The sequence below is a fragment of the Camarhynchus parvulus genome, chromosome 28 (genome assembly GCF_901933205.1).
Source record: "Camarhynchus parvulus chromosome 28, STF_HiC, whole genome shotgun sequence".
Classification (NCBI taxonomy): domain Eukaryota; kingdom Metazoa; phylum Chordata; class Aves; order Passeriformes; family Thraupidae; genus Camarhynchus; species Camarhynchus parvulus.
In genome coordinates this window covers 5,342,584-5,362,196 of record NC_044598.1, presented here as the reverse complement: position 1 = coordinate 5,362,196, position 19,613 = coordinate 5,342,584, and positions in this window count along the sequence as shown.

Sequence of the window (19,613 nt, the reverse complement as noted above, 5' to 3'; positions counted from 1 at the left end):
GTAAGAGCTCTGTGGCCTCCTCACCCACAGCCAGCGGCAGCCACATCCACAAGGGCTCTGCTGGATCTCTGCCTGTCCCCATGGGGCCACAGCTGCTTTTCCTGCTGGGAAGAGACTTGCAGGAAAGTGCAGCAGAGCTTTATACAGGAGGATGACGGGGCACGTTCCTCATGCAACAGCAATGAGAGAAGCACGCAAATTTTGAGGTACCGTCCTGAAAACCCCAGCTGGGCATCAAACCTCTTCCCACTCGTGTCCCTGCTTGGTTTGTGGCTGTGGCACGGCGGTGCTCGGGTTCCTGGTCTGGCTGTGCCGGCCAAAGCTCAGGGAGAGGCAGGGCCGTGCCCGCAGGGTCCGGCCATGTCTCCCCACCCCCGCCAGCTGCATCCAGCTGCGTGCTCAGCTCCCTGACAGCCTGTCCGGGAACAGCAGCCTCGGGCTGCGGCTGGGAACTCGGGATATTTCCTGCTGTAAAAGTAAAGGGAAGGGTCTGCGGGGTGGGGACCAAAAAACGTGATGAAAACGAGGCTTGTCTGTTGCATGCATTTTCCAAACGGAAATATATCTTTGTCAAGATTTTCCTGCATTTTCATGCTCAGATTCTGGATTTTTCTAGATATTTACACCCTACCTCACAGCACATACAGGCATTAGGAGGAGAAACAGATGAAAATGCCCCAGAGCATCAAGAACGCCAGCAGCCCCTTTCCCACCCCCCTCACCGGTGAAACACTGACAGTGGCTGGGGAAGCTCCAGCTCCCCATCAGGGCTGGGAGAGAAGAACCGGCCCCATTTCCGCCCTGACTCTTTCCCTGCTCTGACAGGGACTTTGGCTGATTCTTGGATTCCTAAACTGATGTTTTGCTGCCCACAGGGTGGATCTGAGCTCTCCCCAGAACAGCAGCACTGTCCCTACTGCAGGACTTGTCTTCCCAAGAGGGGCTGCCCAGCACCCAGTACTCACAGGTACTTCCCCCGAGGCATCCCACAGCCAGAATCCATTCCCAGCGCTGGGAGACATCCCCTGGGGCATCCTACACCCAGAACCGACCACCCCAGCACACAGCACCCACAGACACTGCCTGGGGCATCCCACACTTGGAGCCCAGTCCCCAGCACTCACCAGTACCTCTGCAGGGGCATCCTACAGCTTTCCTCATCCTCAGGTCAGAGAGGAGCATGTGCCGTGCCGTGGTTCTGCTGGGACAGGGCAGGGACAGGGCAGCATCTGTTTAGTTTGACTTTCTTAAAAATACAAAGGCTGTGTGGTTTCTAACTGGCCGACAGGTGTTTCCATTGCCAGGACTTTGCTCTGCACTGTAAGAAACCTGATCCAGGTCCAAGTTTGTGCCTGAGCTTTGAGCTTGGGTGCTGCTGTTGAACTGCCTCACTCAGCCAGAGCTGAGCATGTGCCCTTGGGAGGTGCCCAGCTTTGACATCTGGTGATCCTCCATGCAAGGAATTCAAATACCTAGAGAAAAATGTCCCAGTTGACAAGAATGCAGCTACACACTCAGGGGGGCCTGGAAATTGTTTCCCCATTGCAAAGTGCAGAGAAAAGGCAAATTCTGAGCCCAAGAAAACCCTCCCATCATAAAAAAGGAGTCAAAAAAGCGGAGTTTCCTGTCAGTCAGAGTGGCTGAGGTTGCCATGATGATGAGCTGGCAGTGATCACCTGAGAGCATGGAGCAGCCTGGCTCCTCCATTCCAGCTGGAGAGTGGGATTTGTGTTGTGGATTGTCACTTTTAACCGTGGTTTTGCGGTACCCTCTTGCTAAATGGACATTTCCAAACCCACCAGATCAGTGCCCTGGATTGGGCAGAAACTCTCTTGGGAGAAACTCTCTAGGGAGAGAAAGGTCAGGGTGCAGAGAGCTGGTCCCAGCCTCCCCAGTGCCTTTGCCCATGAGGTGTGAGTGGCCCCAGGCAAGTCCCCCTGGATGCCTTTCCATGCGTTTCTGACTTTTGTCATCAAGAGTCCCCTGGACCAAGCAGAGGAAGCCCACCAGCAGTTTCTGGTACAGGTTCCTTCTCCTGGTGTGATGCTCCCCAGGAACATCCTGTCACCAGCCTCCCCCAGGACCCTGCAGGAAATGTGGATATCAACAGGAGTGCGCTACAGCAGCAAGGCTGCACCTTCCTGTGGCTCAGGGCTGCCTTCAGCACCCTCGGGCTGGGGCACTTTGTGAGTTGTGCCAGCAGCTGTGGCAGCACCAGCAGCTGTGGCTCAGCCCTCACAGCTGGAGCTGGGCTGGAGGAGTCCCAGCCTCACCTGGGTGCGGATCCCAGGCGCTCCCTGGTGACACACGGCAGCCTGGCAGGGCTGGGAGCTGCTGGCACTCGCTGCTCTCCATTCCATGAGTCTCACAGGGACTTTCTGGGGAAGAGCCTCAGCACAGCCTCAGGGCTTTGGTGAAACCCAGCTGTGCAGCCGGTCCAGGCAGTGCTCCTTCGCACAACCACATCCTGTAAATGTTTGCATCTCCCACTCAGAGCTCCTTGGGATGATTCTATGGGACATCAGCAGGACCAGGCAGAAGGGACACTGTCCTCCTGGCTTCTTCCCCAGAATGGGTTCTTCCTCTCTCCCAAACCTTTCTAACACCCTAAGCTGGTGTGAGGGATGGAACTCTGCCTGGCTCTGCATCTTCTTTATCCTTGGACTTCAGGACATTTAGCAAAAATAGCTGTCAGAAAGGGGAAAGTGACCTTTGCCATTTGAATAACTGTTTGCTGTGTCAGCACAGGCACAGAGTGTTTGGGGGTTTGTGCAAAGTTCCAGCAGCTCTGAGCCAGGGCCAGGACATTTTTGCCTCTCTGTTTGGCAGCCGTGAATAACACCAGGAATGCAGCCTCATGATCCCTGCTCAGGGAGACACTTGGGAGAGGAGGTGCCTTCCAGGGAATGTGAGTGCTGACTGTAGGATTCCCTGTGTGTCTCCATGCCAGAAACACTCCCCTGACTTGTTGACCCACCATGGAATGGGAGAGGATAGAATGGGATGGAAGGAATGGAAAGGATATGCTTCAGGGGTGACGGGAAAACTAAGGCTGCAAGCATGGAATGGGAAAGGCTGCAGGAATGGGAATGGGCTCAGGAATGCCACAGGGTGTTTGGGATTTATTACCAAATCCTCACCCCATTATAGTCTTTTGAACACACAAAACCAAAAGCTGAAGACCTGTCCCACTGCCTTCTTGGTTCAGTCCAAGGGCTCAATCTCCTCCGCCATGGAGGCACCCAATGGGTCTCCTGGGGAGCTGGGAGCCCATCTGGGGGCCCAGAGAGCCAAGGCCAAGGCAGCTGAGCTGGATCCCCAGGTCGGGGGCCCTGAGCACCCTCAGAGTGCTGCAGGTGAGGGCCCCAGACCAGGGAGCCGAGCGTTGCCCGCAAGTGACCGGGCCCACACCTGCCCTGTGGCCTTTCTGCCTGGCTTGGAAACCCAGCCCAGAGAGTGAAATTAGAAGCAATTAAACATTAAGCTTGGCTCAGGCTCAAATCAAACTTTCTACCAATTTTAGCTGCTTGTTGCTCTGGAGACAGCATGCACTGGAGTTCAAGTGATGCAATGCAGAGGGGATTTCTGCTCGCGTGAGGCTCGGGGCCAGGAATAGACACGAGGGCTGCCAGTGGCTGGAGCAGAGCAAACTGAGGTTGGAACCAAAGCACAGAGAGGGCAGGACCTGCAGCACCTGATGTCTTGTTTGAAAATCTACATCTTTCTGCTTTTAGATTCATTCCTGCTCAATTAATTCTTAACCTCTTCCAGAGGCAAAAAGGAGCTTTAGAACCAAGGAGAGAAACAAGACGTTGATTAAGTCTTCCAGCAAGGACCCTCCTGACCCTCCAGGGAAGGAGGGATGCCCAGGGTCCCACGGAGCCTCTGATGCAGTGTGGGGGTGGGCTGGGGGCTGGTGTGGTGGGCTGGGTTTGATGGCCAGGCTGTCACCCTGGCAGTGCCTGGAGAGCTTCCACAGCCACCTCGAGCACTGACTGATGGCAGCACAGCTTGGCCCAAAGCAAACAAGGCTGAGGTCAGGAGCAAGGACAGCGGATGGCAGCGCTGCTGAGCAGTGGCACCACCCCCCAGCTGCCCCTGACAGGGTGATGCAGGGGCCATGGGGCCCTTGGCAGCACCAGCGGGTGCCAGCTGGCAGCAGCCCTGCAGCAAACACATCACCACCTTTACCGTGTGTGGAAAAGAAGGAAACCACCCCTCTAAAGGCATTTCCCATCTGTGGGATGTAGGCAGGATGAGACCAGGTGATGTCACAGGGGATCTCTCACAGTCCTGCAAACTGTCCCCAGCTGATCTCAGGGTAACACAGTCCTGGCAGCCTCAGAGAGACCCTGTCCCAGTGCTGTGCTGTGGCACTAAACCCTGCTGGGGGGACAGCAAGTGACCAAGTGAGCCACCAGGCCATCTGTCACCTGAGGGATACCACAGCCAAAAAGAAATTAAGTCCCCAGTTACCCACTACAGCAGCACTTTAATGCAGAGAAGTGGGAGATTTCAGGTTCTGCAAGGCCCATGAACCCTGACTCTGTACTCTCTGATTTCTCTTGGAAGGGACTTGGAGAGGCAAGATGCCATCATGATAGGCCGTGATCTAAGAGCCAGGGACAGCTGGTGGGCTTGGGGCAGATGGGGCAGAGCTGGGGCACAGCTGCTCACCCCAAACCACACCTTTGAGCGCCCTGTGTGGAGATGGGCATGAGCAGCCACGTGGGACTGAGCCGTGCCCTTGCCCCTGGCACCAACGGGGTCACCCTGCTGTGCACTGGGTGCCTTGGGTGTCAGACATGGCTGCAGCACTTGAGACGGCTGCTGGAGAGGCAACTGCCAGCCCTCATTTGTGTTACCCTGACAATATTCCCCATAACTGACTGAACAAATCATGCAGGGCTGTAAGAGCTCCCTAATTAACACAGTTATTATTAGCAATGTCAGGACAGGTTTGAAAAAGGCAAGTTCAGAGTCCCAGTGCCTGAGAGCAAATCCCAGATGACAGTGGTGTCCTCTCTGTCACTTGGGACTGCATCTGAGCAGTGGGAGCAAGGACATCCCCGGTGCCAGACGGGTTGGATGGGCTGCCCAGGCACTGGGCCAGGCATGGGAGCTTGGCACAGGATGAGGGGGGTCGTGTTGTTGCCAGTCTCTCCCCATGGGCCAAGAAACTGCTCTTGGCTCATGCCCAGGCAAATCCCAAGGGAATTGGGACCTTCATGGCTCAGGCCAAGACTCCTGGTGATGCCAGCAGCTGGCTGTGGAGGGGGAGCCAGGTGAGAGGGTTCTGCTGGGTGCAGGGAGGTGCTGCCCATCCTGCAGTGCTGCCTCTTCCCCACATCCCAGACTGCCCCAGCCTGGCGGCTCCGGTGCTCTTTGCTGTATGTAGGGCAGCCCCGGGGTGCCCGCAGCAGCTTGTTCACTGCCAGAGCTCCTGCTGCTCCTGCTCCCCATGGAGTGCTTGGAGAGGCGCCTAATTCATCCTTTCAGAGCAGAGATAAGATGGATTAAGGCCTGCTGAACGGTTGCCAAAAGAATCGCCATTAGACCCTGGAGGGCTTAATCTCCACGAGACTAAAAGCAGACAGGCTGCACCCACAGCCAGTCCTGTCTGCCAGGGGATAAACACCCAGTGCAGCATTTCAGGGAAACCTTTGGAGGCTGAAACACATCCCAGAGGGTACATGCTGTCTTGAGTGCCCAAGGCTGGGTGCTGGATCCCACACTTCCCCCAGCTCCCAGGGGAAGTGGCTGACTGAAAGCACAGGACTGTGTTGGCCACTGGAGTCTCAGACACGTCTGTGCCTTGACTCTTCCTTTCCACGAGCTTTTCTCCAAGGCTCCTCCATCCTGGCAGTGTTATCTCCTGCAGATTAGCTCCCCAAAGCTGTCCTTGCCCGTGTGCTTCTCAGCTGACTCACTTTTGTTATTTCCTGCTCCTATCTCTGATTTCCTTTGCTGTCCTCACACTACCATTCCCCAAGGTCCAGCTCCTCTCCAGGTACCCCTGACCTCACTGCTGACATGTTTCCCAGCCTCCAGGCTCATTTCAGGGTATAATAATGTCCCTTTCCGTGGAGCCAGGGCATGGAGGGGACAGAGTTCCTTCTCTCTTCCCATGGCTACAGACAGCCTGAATTCTCCCCCTCCAGCCTGCCTGGGACACATCCACAGCCCGGTGTGGTCAGCGTTGTGCCCAGTGTGACCATCACAGCTTGGGTAAGGCAGTGCCAGTCTGGTGTCTCATCCTTGCCTGGGAGGAAGTGCTGAGACTGGCCTGGGGGTTTGGACCTTTCTGGCAAGCCAGACCAGACAGGGCAACGTTTGCATTGCAGTCAAATCTTGGGGGTAAGGACGCTGTGCCAGGTGCCAGCTACCACAGGGGATCTGACCCCCCTGGCTTTGCAGCACAGCCAACATGCCTCAGGGCTAGAGACAGGGAGAATGGGCCCCATCAACCCCAGCCTGGAGAGATCTCTGCCTGTCTGGCCGTCCCGCAAAGAGGGATCTTCAGTTCATTTTTCTGCCAGACCCTGGAAAGAGGCAAGGCACTGGCAGCATGCCCAGGGCAGTGCTTATGACAGCAGCTTTGGGCTCATCACACCTCCTCCCTGAAAAACACTGACATCCCCAGTGCCATTGTCTCTGGACTTTTTGACAGGAGAGGTCTCACAGGCATTCCTCTCTCAGCAGCATTGTGTGGGTAAGTCTGGCTGCATTAAAGCACAGCCCCTAAAACCTCCAGCCGCAGCCCTGAGCCCTTCCCTCCAGGGTTCCCCTAACCCCCAGCTCCTTTCATACAGGTAAGAAACCCTCCAACTTCACTGCCATCCCCCCTGCCCTCCCACTGCCGTCCTCTGCCTTTCCTCGCCTGTCCCCTCCCCTTGCAGTCCCCCAGGATGGCACCTGCCCGTGGCCATGGAGCAGATGGAGGCTGGGCACAGCTCTCCCCTCTGCACTGGGATGATGCAAGCTGTGCTGGTGGCGGTGACACACTGTCCCAGCAAACAAACCCAGCCCGGCCGCGGTGCCATTGCAACAGCCCGCACAGCCAGGGACAGCCCCACTGTCTGCCACAGCCCGGGGCTGGCAGGGGCAGCTCCTCTGGTGCAAACACCGACCCTGCTTCCCTCAGGGATGATCTTTGACTGGGCTGTGGCTGCCCAGACCAAGGAAGCGACCTGCATCCTGAACAGTCTCCATTCCTGACAGCAGGATGAGCTCAGCTGGGTTCTGTGCTGTCCCTGCAGCCTTGCCTGTCTCTGCACCTGCTCTGCCCTGTCTCTCCTCTGCCCCACGGCAGAGCAGGGCTGCTGGGGGTGGAGGCCCTCAGCTGATCCCCTAGGGGCCTTTTGGAGCTGCCCCTAAACTCCCTGTGGGGACAGCAGGCACGGGAGATGGGCCTGAGGCCTCAGCCATGGGGTCCATGGGGTCCATGTGGCCCCTGGCTCTGGGACCCTCCCACGTCACGGGATGAGCCGAGGCACCAGCAGGGTTCAGAGCAGGAGCCAAGGGCACTGGTTGTCCCCGAGGGTGACACAGGCACTGCCACAGCTGTGGAGCCCAGAGGGAGCCAGCAGTGGCACGGCAGGGTGAGCAGTGATGGGCAGATGTAGGTGAGGGTTGAGCCGTGCTGGGGACACTGAGCCTTCCCCATGCTCCTTTGATGTAATATTTGTGGGAGCAGTGTGTTCCAGCAGTGCCATAAACACAGAGAAGCAATAAACTTGTCTTTATCTGCCTGTGGAGCCTTGGGACCATCTAAATTAGGAAACAAAGGAAAAAACAACAACTCCAAAGGGCTTTTTGCTAGCTGAGCTGAAAATAGAGCAGAAGCCGGGAGGGGGAAGTTCAGCCCAAACAGGGGCATGTGGGAGCTGGGAAAACTCAGCTGGCCCTGGTGCCACCCCCGCCCTGGCCCAGAGCCAGTCTCTGCCTGGGAACACACTCAGGCCACTGTCCCTGGGCATGGGGGCGATGGTGGCCCCGGCAGCACTGCTCCCCCAAGGGTGGCAAAGGATGCTCGGCCAGGCCCAGGCTCCAGCACGGAAATGGCGGCGCTGTCTGTATGACAGCACTGCCTGTAGCTGTGCCCTGCCTCTTGGGCAACCTGCCCGGAGCTGTCTCCTCTCCTGGACCCGTCACAGCCCCTTCCTGTCCTGATCCTCCAGCAGGGCAGTGCCATTGCTGCAGGGGCCACGCCTGTGTCACAGTCCCTTCTGTAAGTCACTGACCTCACCCTAGCTTGGCGCAGTGCTGTCCTCACATGATCAGAAGCTGATCCCCAATGCTCTGAACCTTGGCCCAGCACATGGTATCTCCTGGGCATGGACAGTGTCAGCTCATTCAAAATTAACTATTCTGGGTCATCTTCCTCACAGAAGACAATGACATTGAAAAAAATGAGGGTCCTACCCAGGGATGATTGTGAAGACAGGTTTGCATTCACATTTACCCAGCCCCTCAGCAGGCTATTACTCCTCACCCCTATGGTCTCCAAACTGTGAGGTTTTATGGTACTGCCATCAACCATCACCAGCCTATTGCCACCCATGACCAACCCCTCACCATCTGTTGCCACCCATCCCATATCCATCCCCATTACCCCCAACACATCACCACCCACCACTAACCCACTGCCACCCCTCACCAAGGAGTCACCACCCCTCACTAACCCATCACCAGCCAGCACCATCCACCAAACCATCACTGGCCCATGCCCACCCATTCCCAATCAGTGCCACCCACCCCCACTGGGCAGCAGACACAGCCCCCGTGGTGATGGCAAAGTGTGGCCCTGCATGGGAGGCTGTGGGGACAGTGCCTGTCTGTGAAGGTGAAGCACTGGTGGCAGTGAGCTGTGGGGTCAGCTCTGCCAGCCCCCAGGGCTTTTTGGGCTCTCAGATCACAGCTCGTGTTATGAAAAGCATAAATTATTAATTGCAGCTAAGAAGAGAAAGGCTGTGAGCTGCTGCCTGCTCAGAGCTGCTGCTCATCTCTGGGCTCTGCCCATTTAAAGCAGGTCTCACATTTATATTTCATGAGTGTGTCCCTCAGCAGCAGTGTTTGTTACAGTGAAAGGAAGGAGCAAGGCATGCTCTGCACAGAGCCCAGCAGCCTCCTCCATCCCAGCCAGAGCCCTTACTGCTGCACAGGAAAACCCTCCCCAGGCACCCTCCTGCTTTCTCAGAAAATTTAGGACAAACTGTTAGGGCTTGTCCTGTGCTTTGGAGGCAGGCATGCCACAGGCAGGTTGGCACAAGCCATCCCTGTTGAGGTGGGTGAGAGCACACAGAAAGCTCAGCTCCATGGAGGTTGTCTCAGCCTGGAAGGCTTGGCTGGTCCTGAGCCCCAGCTGCTGGCCTGTCAGAGCAAATTCACATCACACTTCATTAAAAATCTGGGGCTCAGTCCAGGCACCCACCCCAGACAAATGCAGTGGAGGGGGGTGAACCCACAGAGCCCCAGCATTTGGGGACATCCTGCAAAGACCTGTCCTGCAGAAACACCTCCTTGGCTCAGTGCTTTGGGCACCTGCCAGGTCCTGGACTGACCTGGCACCTTTGTGTGCTTGCTGGGGTGGTTTGGGGTCCTGGGCTGGTGGCCTGGCTGCCTGCATTGACAAGTTGGGTTTGTGCCCCAGCAGCTGCAAGCAGGAGCTCCCCCCAGCACCCCTGGAGTGGCCATCTCCCGTGGGCGGCTGTCAGCTCGGGTGCAGCTCTTCCATCACCTGCTCTCAGGAGCCTGTCTGCTTGTTTGTTCTTGCCTGAACCCATTAATTAACCTGAATTAAAGCATCATTTGAGCTGACAGTGCTGGGCTTCCTTGCGGCAAGGATGTTCATTACGATTACCACCTGGGCAAGGAAATTACAGGAAAATTCCTGCACTGCCAAGGTCTGGGAATGATCCACCAGCAGGACCCACAAACCTGGGATGGGGCTGGGATAATGGCAAAGAGCTTATTCCCATGCAGCTTGCTGGAAACAGGAGCAGATGCAAAACCCCTTGAGCCTCTAGGAGCAAGGGGCTGTGCCAGGGGGATCTAACCCCCATACAGCCTAGGGATGATGGGGAAGAACTGTCTGTGATGCAGTAGCTGCTGCTCCTGGAGTTTGTGTGGGACCCACCAAAAATCCCCTTCCCTGGAAGAGTTACAGCCCTGGGATGGGCTGCAGAGCCACAGGCTATCTCCATCCCTGCCTGGGGTTTCAAACCTGTTTGCACAATGCTGTGGCCATCCTGACCTGGTGCTGGGGCTGGCCCTGTCTGACCAGCCAGGACATCCCATGGCCACTGGGCTCATGGGGCTGTGATGGACCCTTCCCTCTCTCTGCACCCACTGTGTCCTGCCCAAGATGTGGTTTTTCTTAAAGGTGAGTGGAAATACAGAGAAATCCTTATGGTGGGAGGGAGGAGCATGGCCAGGTCAAGGAGCATTGCTTTGAGCCTTTTGCCCCTGTGAGTGACCAAATGGTGGAGGGTCCTGCATTTTGCAGGGGTCCTGCAGCTCCATCCTCCTCCAAGCAGGAACCCCTGAGGGCTCCCACACCAGGAGCAGTGTGGGGGGTGCCAGTGGCAGTCCCTGTGCCCTGTGTCAGGCATTTCCATTGGAAGCTGAGGCATGAGCAGAATCCAGCCTGTGTGCCCCAGTGCTCTGAGCCTGCCTGGGTGCTCCTGTCCCCACAGCTGTGCAGCCCCTTCCTGTGGCTGTGGGCAGATGGAACGCTGCTGCTGAAGGGCAGGACATGCCAGGGAAAGGCCAGCTGAGCCAGATTTTAAAACTAAATTACACCTTGATTTTTTCACCAGCTTTAGCACAAAATGTGATCCCTGTCAGTGAGACTCAGTGGGTTTGGATATGTTCATCTTTGCGCTTTTCCATGCCTCTCTGTAGCCCCTTTCCAATACCTTGGGTATCCAATGCAGTTTCTGTGCTGTGTGTTCTCACTTGCCCAATGAATAATCAATTTAACTGCCGTATGCACGGTTCATCGAGAAAGAAACTGCTGCTTGCTAAAGGTGTGAAAGTAAGTCATGGGTAAAATTAGCTTAGCCCTCAGATGGGAATTGACTCCAAAGCAATGGAACCTGCCCAGGCTCCCAGGAGCTGGACCATTTTCAAACCAGCTACTGCTTTGCAGAAGAGGGGAAATACTTTCCCAAAATGTGGGAGGAGGGTTCTGGGGATTCAGTAATGGCTCGGTGGCAGAGGGGAGAGCAGTCACCACGATGAGCCCGAGCTGTGTTCCCAGGCTTTGAAACAGCCAGCCCGGAAGAAAATGTCCCAGCACGCAGAGGGAGCTGAGGGCAGCTGTGCCCAAACAGTGCCTGGCCCTGGGTGGGCTGGGCTGGGGGTGACCCTGGCCAGCCCCGCTCCTGGGCTGCTGACCCTGCCCACTACAGATTGTGTTTCTTTTTGTTTTGAAGAAAAATGAATTTCTGGGGTGGGATTTGCCCCCACTCCAGGGATTTGGACATTAATTTGTAATGGGGATTAAGAGTTCAAATCCCTTAAGCAGCTTTTGCAGCCCCATCCCTCATTCCCCTCACTGCCGAGACCCCCGGGCAGCCCCGCTCAGGCATGGACAGTGTCTGTGAAACCCCCACGTCAGCAGGGCCCTGGGCACAGGGGCATTGGCATCACATCACCAAGGACCCCCTTGCCTGCGGGAAGCAGGGACATGGAGGGAAGGCCCCAAGAGCCTGGCTGGAGGTTTCACTGCTGGCTCCATCCCAACCCAGGACATGGAGCATCTGCTGGGGCTGGGGCAGGGCAGCATGAGGGGCTTCTACCATCCAAGACTGACATGAGCTTTGGTAAAGGCTCTGGCACCCCCATAAACATCTCCAGTTCAGCTGTGCCCCTGGAGTCTCCCTTCGCAAGAGCACAGGGCTCAGCCTCTGCTCCAGGGTAGGAGTCCTGCTGGGCATTGGGGTTTAAGGCTGGTCCCCCCAGCATCAGACACTCCTCAGGGCTGAGGAGCAAGTGCTCCACTGCAAGACTCTTCTATAAATAGACTGACACCATTTCTCTGTTACTTAGCATGGACTTTAAGGCTATTTCCACTATATTTCAGTTTTGCATGTTGATTTCCTTATGACGTGCCCCTGGGAATATCTGTCATGGTTTAAAGAGCAGAGCTCACTGGAAGGCAAGGGACAGCTTCAAGGGCCCAGCATCCAGGGCAGTAAACTCAAGGAGAAGGATTGTCCTCCTGGTTTGATGGAGGGAAAGACTGTGGGTGTGCTGTTCCCAGCCAAAGACTGCTGGCAGCACGAGGGGTGCTGTGGCAGGGAGCAGGAGGCAGCTGCCAGGGCTCCCTGTCTGGCAGAACCCTCAGCCCCAGGGCTTGGCCTCAGCAGGGGGTTAAGGGACAGCATGGCCCCAGGTGTGGGGTGCTGCATCCCTGGGATCTTCACCCCTGCCTGGGAAAAGGGCTCCACACCACAGACATGGTGGAATCCCTTCCTGGATTCCTCCACAAGGTCCTGTCCCCAGCTGGGAGATCTGGGGGAGAAGAGTGTGAATTTGGGGGTGTCCACCTTGGCTGTGCCCTGGGGATGTGGCACAGTGCAAGGGTGCAGTGCCCCCTGTCCCCTGGTGTGACACTCCTGGAGCCCCTGGCATCACCCCCTCCCTTGCTGAGGGCACAGAGGTGGGGAGGGTCCCTGTCTGCCCTCAGGGCACCCTTGGGCTCTGGGGATTCTCCTTCCAAGGGCTCTGGGCCGTGGGGTGAGGCAGGGGCAGCCCTGAGGCTGCTGCCAGGCACAGCACGGCCTCTGCACTGGCTCACAGTGGGAGGAGGGTGCCCAGGTGCCTGGGAACCCCATGAACACCTGAGCCCCATTAGTGCCCATCTCCATGGGGATGCTGCTCGCTCACAGCCTGGGCAGTCACAGGGGGTGGGGAAAACCAGGGCTGGCTTCATGCCACAGCCCTTCTCCTCTCTGGTATCACTAATCTCACTGCCCACGCCCAGGGCTGTGGCTGCTTTGCTCTCCCCTCCTCCTTCTCTCCACATTTCCAGTCACTCCCAGCAGGGATCCCCCTTTAGCCCAGAGTTTGCTGCTGATCCCTGAAAAATACTGCAAGACGTTGGCAGCTTGGTGCTTCTCACATGTCCTTGTGTCATCCTGGGCCAGCAGCTCCCCCTGCCCCAGCCTCTCCACCTCTGACAGCATTCCATCCTCTCCCTGAAGGAGGTCTCTGCTGCCCTGAAGCACCCACAGCCCCCAGGAAGCAAAGCTTGGCCTGGGAAGGAAGAGGGGAGCTCTGACCCCCCCAGCAGGCTGCTGCATCCCCATCCCCTGCCAGCCAGGCTGCTGAGCCTCTGCTGCAGAAACTCCCTGGGGCTCCGGGATGGCAGCAGCCACTCAATAATCTGAATAATCTGTGGGTGTTTCACATGACCTGGGGTGGCCAGTGGCCAGCAGGCTGGTGTGGAGCAGAGCCTGGTGAGTGGGGAGTGAATGTGCACCCACTGGGGAGATTTTCTGAGCCAGTGGCCACTGTGAAATGTGCCAAACTTCACATTAACACAGTGATAGATGTCTGTAGGCACATCAAACCAACAAAACCCCTCCTTGGCCCACTGGCAAGCAAAGGCAGCAGCTGATTTGGATTTCCTCTGAAATAATGCAACTACAGACAAGGACACATTTAAAAAACAAGCAATTCCCAAGGGCTTTTATCAAAAAACCAAGGAATCATTAAGGTTGGAAAAGACCTCTAAGATCATTGAGACCAACCATTAACTCAGGCCTGCGAGGTTCACCACTAAACCATGTCCCCAAATGCCACGTTGAGATTTAGGGCCAAAGATAGCACAGTTAAAGCCATGCCGAGCCACCAGCCCTCAGGAGAACAGCTCTCACTTTTGTCACACCCAGCGTGTGTCAATGCACTGTAAGGTGGGAACAGCTGTGGTAACTCCAATCTGACCCAGGGCCATGAGGAGGGGATGGTCAGCACAGAGAAAAGTAGCAACTCCAGCATCCATTTGTGGGTGCAGCATCCCATGGCAGTGCTGGGAACGGAAACCCCTCGGAAGCCAAACCCTGGGCTCACCGCTGAGTTAGCAGCCAAGCAAGCCAGGCACATCAGGCTCTTCCAGCTGAGAAATGTTCCAGATGTTCATATCTCCCTGCTTTGTGTTGTGCTCTGCCAAACCTCCCTGCCTGAGGAATGCATAGGGAGGAGAAATGCAGGCAAGAGCAGCTCTTTGTGGTTTGTATAAGCTTCTACCCCTCTGTCTGGACAGGAAATCAGTGAATTTTGGGAGTGAGGTCAGTGGTGCCCAGGGAAATTCTGAGTTTGGTTAGGGGCAGTGAAAATCCGCAAAGCTGTCCTCAGCTGGGGTGGCAGCAAGGGGTTCCTTGCTGTGCTCAAGGAGGCCTCTGTGAGCTTCCCACAACCTTCCAGGGAGCATCCCCAGCTCCTGCCCCAGCTCCCAGCAAAGAGTCAGCATCCTTCACCCTCCTTCCTTCTGCTGTTTGCTGATGAATTGCCCCTGGATCCTTAGAACACTTCCATGAGTCCCAGACGGAGGGCTGGAGTTCCTGCAGCACTTCCCCACAGCAAAATGGGGAAGTTTCTGCTCTTTCCACATCAAAAGGTTCATGTTGGGGTCAGTTCCTTTGGTCTTGGGAGAGACTCTTCCCTTGGGGCTGTCAGAAAGGGGGTATCCACTGGGGCAGGGCTGAAGACCCCGCTTCCCACTTGGGATGGGAGAAGCAGCTCACACTGGGACACCAGGGATGCACCAGAGGTGTGTAACACACCTGGTTCTTGGCAGTACATTACTGCAAAGTCCAAGGTGGACAATGCTAAAATGAAGTGTCATTTCCCATGGAACATTCCTGACTGCCCAGGACTCACAGCTGCCTGGGGAGGACCTGGTTTTCGGGGCTGCACGGAGGAACAGTGCTCCCCACACAGTGCAGGCAGGTCTGGCCAACAGGAGAGCAGGATGCTGCTGAGGGCTTTGAAAGCACAAGGCATCAGAGCAACCACCAACACCCAGGACCAGCACCCCACAGCCAGGACCAACACCAGCTGCTCATCCCTGGCACCAGGATTTACGATTAATACCCAGCGCCACTCCCAGTGCCTGCCCTCAGTACAAGCCCCCACACCCAGTGCTGAGTCCCAGCACAGAAGTGCTGATGTTCAACACCATCTGCAGAGCAAAGAGCCTGCACCAGCACCAGTGCATGAGGCGCTGGTGTGCCAAATTTGGGTCCAATTAAAGCAGTTTAGGGTTTGACCCATTCATGCACATACTCCCAGTTTCTCATCCCTGACAAAGGAGAAGGAATTAATTAAATCCATAAGGAAGGGAAAGGTGCTGAGGGTGGGCAGGAGCCCCTCAATTGCCTGGGCCTGGGCAGGGCTAAGGCATCTCCTGCACGTGGCACAAAGAGCCACAAGAGCTGCTCCCCCAGCAGGCTGAGCACACGGGATGAGCACACACACGGGATGAGCACACACACGGGCTGGGCACACACACGGGATGAGCACACACACGGGATGAGCACACACACGGGCTGGGCACACACACAGGATGAGCACACACAGGCTGAGCACACACACGGGATGAGCACACACACAGGCTGAGCACACACACGGGATGAGCACACACACAGGCTGAGCACACACACGGGATGAGCGCACAGGATGAGCACACACACGGGATGAGCACACACACAGGCTGAGCACACACGGGCTGAGCACACACACGGATGAGCACACACACAGGCTGGGCACACACACGGGATGAGCACACACACAGGCTGAGCACACACACGGGATGAGCGCACAGGATGAGCACACACACGGGATGAGCACACACACGGGCTGGGCACATGGGCTGGGCACATGGGCTGGGCACACACACAGGCTGGGCACACACACAGGCTGGGCACACAGGCTGGGCACACACACAGGATGAGCACACACACGGGCTGGGCACACACACAGGCTGGGCACACAGGCTGGGCACACACACAGCTGGGCACACAGGCTGGGCACACACACAGGCTGGGCACACAGGCTGGGCACACAGGCTGGGCACACACACAGGCTGGGCACACACACGGGATGAGCACACACACAGGATGAGCACACGGGATGAGCACACAGGCTGGGCACACACACAGGCTGGGCACACACACGGGCTGGGCACACAGGCTGGGCACACACACAGGCTGGGCACACATATGGGCTGGGCACACACACGGGATGAGCACACACACGGGATGAGCACACACAGGCTGGGCACACACACAGCTGGGCACACACACGGGCTGGGCACACACACAGGCTGGGCACACACACAGGATGAGCACACACACGGGCTGAGCACACAGGCTGGGCACACACACAGGCTGGGCACACAGGCTGGGCACACAGGCTGGGCACACACACAGGCTGGGCACACACACAGGCTGGGCACACACATGGGCTGGGCACACACACAGGTTGGGCACACACACAGCTGGGCACACACGGGCTGGGCACACACACAGGCTGGGCACACAGGCTGGGCACACAGGCTGGGCACACACACAGGCTGGGCACACACACGGGATGAGCGCACAGGCTGGGCACACACACGGGCTGGGCACACACACAGGATGAGCACACACACGGGATGAGCACACAGGCTGGGCACACACACAGCTGGGCACACACACAGGCTGGGCACACACACGGGCTGGGCACACACACAGGCTGGGCACACACACAGGATGAGCACACACACGGGATGAGCACACAGGCTGGGCACACACACAGGCTGGGCACACACACAGGCTGGGCACACACACAGGATGAGCACACACACGGGATGAGCACACACGGCTGGGCACACACACGGGCTGGGCACACACACAGGATGAGCACACACACGGGATGAGCACACAGGCTGGGCACACACACGGGCTGGGCACACGAGATGAGCACACGGCCTCAGCACATCCTCCTCCCACGCCTGCGCCAGCTGCTCGGTGTCTCCGGAGGAGCCGAGCTCACGCACAGCCCTTCTTCCAGGCACTCGTGCTGCTGCCTTCAGAGCTTTATGAATATTGTAGCAAGGCCGTTCCTTTCATCTCTGCTTGTTTCCAGGGAGCCCCAAACCTTCTGCACATTCATTTCCACCTCACTATTCCTCTTAATTATTTAAACTCGCCTTCCCAAAAGTGGAGTCCTTCCATTATCACTCCTTCCTCTGAAGCGTATGTGGAATTCGGGGACTTGCAAATCCACTCAACTTCTCCACATTCGTGCTGAGCAGAACGTTTCCTCAGGCTGCCCCCCCTGCTCCCTTCCAGCCTGGCCCCAGGCCACGTTCACAGAGGCCTCAGCCATGGAAACCTCAGAGCCAAGGCAGAGCAAAGCAGTGTTTTACTGGGGTCCCGAACGCTGAGGATGTTCCCCATGTGCCTTTGATCATTTCCATGGCTCTTCTTGGTGGTTGTCCCCCAGAGCTGCGTGCAGGGCCTGGTGTCGCTGCACTGCAGCTGTACTGACATGGCTCATGCTGGAAAACTCTCTCCTGCTCCATGCCCAGCCTCAGCAAAGCCGAGAGCACCTGCGAGGCCTCCCTGCAGGGCAGAGCCCCTCCCTGGCCCTCTAATGAGACATTCTCAGTTAATTGCCTTTTAACATAGGAACACCAAGCCCAGCTCCCCAAATACCTGAAGTTAAAACCTGGTGGCTCAAACACTGTTGGAGAAATGCAGTTTTCAATGAAATAGATGCACATTTACACCTTGTCTGTCTACTTTTGAAAGGTGGCAGCTGCATTTGAGCACCACCACGTCTCTTCCTGCTGGCCCAGCTCCCAGCTCCCCATGTTGCTGGGATCCTGCCACAGCTGAAGAGGGAGGGTCTGGTGGAGCTCTGGGGGTGCTGGCAGGACACAGGAGCTGGGGAAGGGGGTGACTCAGAGAGCTTTGACACATCTCCATCTCCTGCCATGCCCGAACCTGCTGGGTGCTCAACAGCCAGGGCTTTGTGCCTGCAGCAGCCCTGCCCACGCTGTGCTGTGCTTCGGTGGCAGCAGTGTGACCAGGACATTTGCTGGAGCAAGAGACCCCTGGCCACTGCTCTTTTTCCCCATCCTGCTATTGGTGTGACATCCTAACCCTTATCTCATCCCCTAAGGGTCTCTTGGTTTGGCTCATCTTCCCTGAGGCCACTGTGGGAGGATTGGGGTTTTCTCACCCCACTGAAGGGGACAAGAGGGCTGAGGAGATGCAGTGTGACCCTCAGCTCCCCCAGCCCTGCACTATTCCTGTTGCTATTATTTGTTTATGCATTCATTGGTACCCAGCTGCAGACTGGAAATGGTGTGAGGGGCTGCCAGACCCCGGCCTCAGCACCACCAGCAGCATCAGCTGAGCAGGGGGACCCCACTCTGAGCAGCTCCCAGCTTCATAACCCTCCAAAGCACTCCAACAGAGGTGCATGCAGCTCCTCTGGGGCTGTGTCAGCAATGTCCTGGCGCGAATTGTCACAGTGGCGTCGCTGACTGATGGGCCTGTGCCAGCAGCCCTTGGGAGGCCCATCCCTTCCACCCACCCTGACCTGCTGGTGGCTGGTCCCCAGCAGTGGGACCCTCGCCCGCTGTGGCCAGGCCAGCACTCGGCTCCCTGCACCACTCCCTGAATTAATCATCAGCCTCACTCTGTGCTCCACTCCTCACTTAAAGAGATTTTTACACATTAAAAATTCACAGCACTAAATGATTGATGGCTGAGGCCCCCTGCACTCCGAGGAGGAGCTCAGGCTGCTCCAGCTTCACTTTCCACCAGGACTCCAGCATGTCCTTGTCCCAGCCACCCCCAGTGCTGCACTGGGCGTCATCCTGGGGGAAAAACCAGCATGGCAGTGACCCCCAAAAAGGCACCATTAGCTCTCCAGAGCTGCTGGTGGTGTGCTGAAGGTGTTTTAGGTGCTGGAGCATCTCCAGGGCCCTGGGATGTGCCTGTTGTGGGCAACACCAGTGGGAACAGGACGCTCTGCTCTCGTGTGGTGTCTTGGGAGGGTCTCAGGGGAGCTGTTTGCTGGCCTGAGCAGCACAGGGGAGGGCTGCAGGCTTGAGTGAGAGCTGCAGTGGAGGCCTCCTGTTCTCTCCTCCCATCGCTCCATCTCTCATCCCAAGATGTGGCAGATGATTGGGAGCAGCCATTGAGGGGCTGCATAGGTCAGTGGGGATGGGGGGAAGAAAACCCGTTGTGCTGACCTGGGCCATGTGAGCTCTTGTCTGTCCTGTCACTGTCCCCAGCAGTAATAAGCTCTTCCCCCACTCCCCCAGAGGCTTGATGCTTCCTACCCCCAGCTGATGCCCACACCTCAGGGGCACCTGCCGTGACACCCTCCAGCAAGCGCCCCCAGCACCGACCTCCTAAACCCATCCCCTAAACCCATCCCAAACCCATCCCAAACCCATCCCAAAGCCCATCCCTAAACCCATCCCAAACCCATCCCTAAACCCATCCCAAACCCATCCCAAAGCCCATCCCTAAACCCATCCCAAACCCATCCCTAAACCCATCCCAAACCCATCCCAAACCCATCCCTAAACCCATCCCAAACCC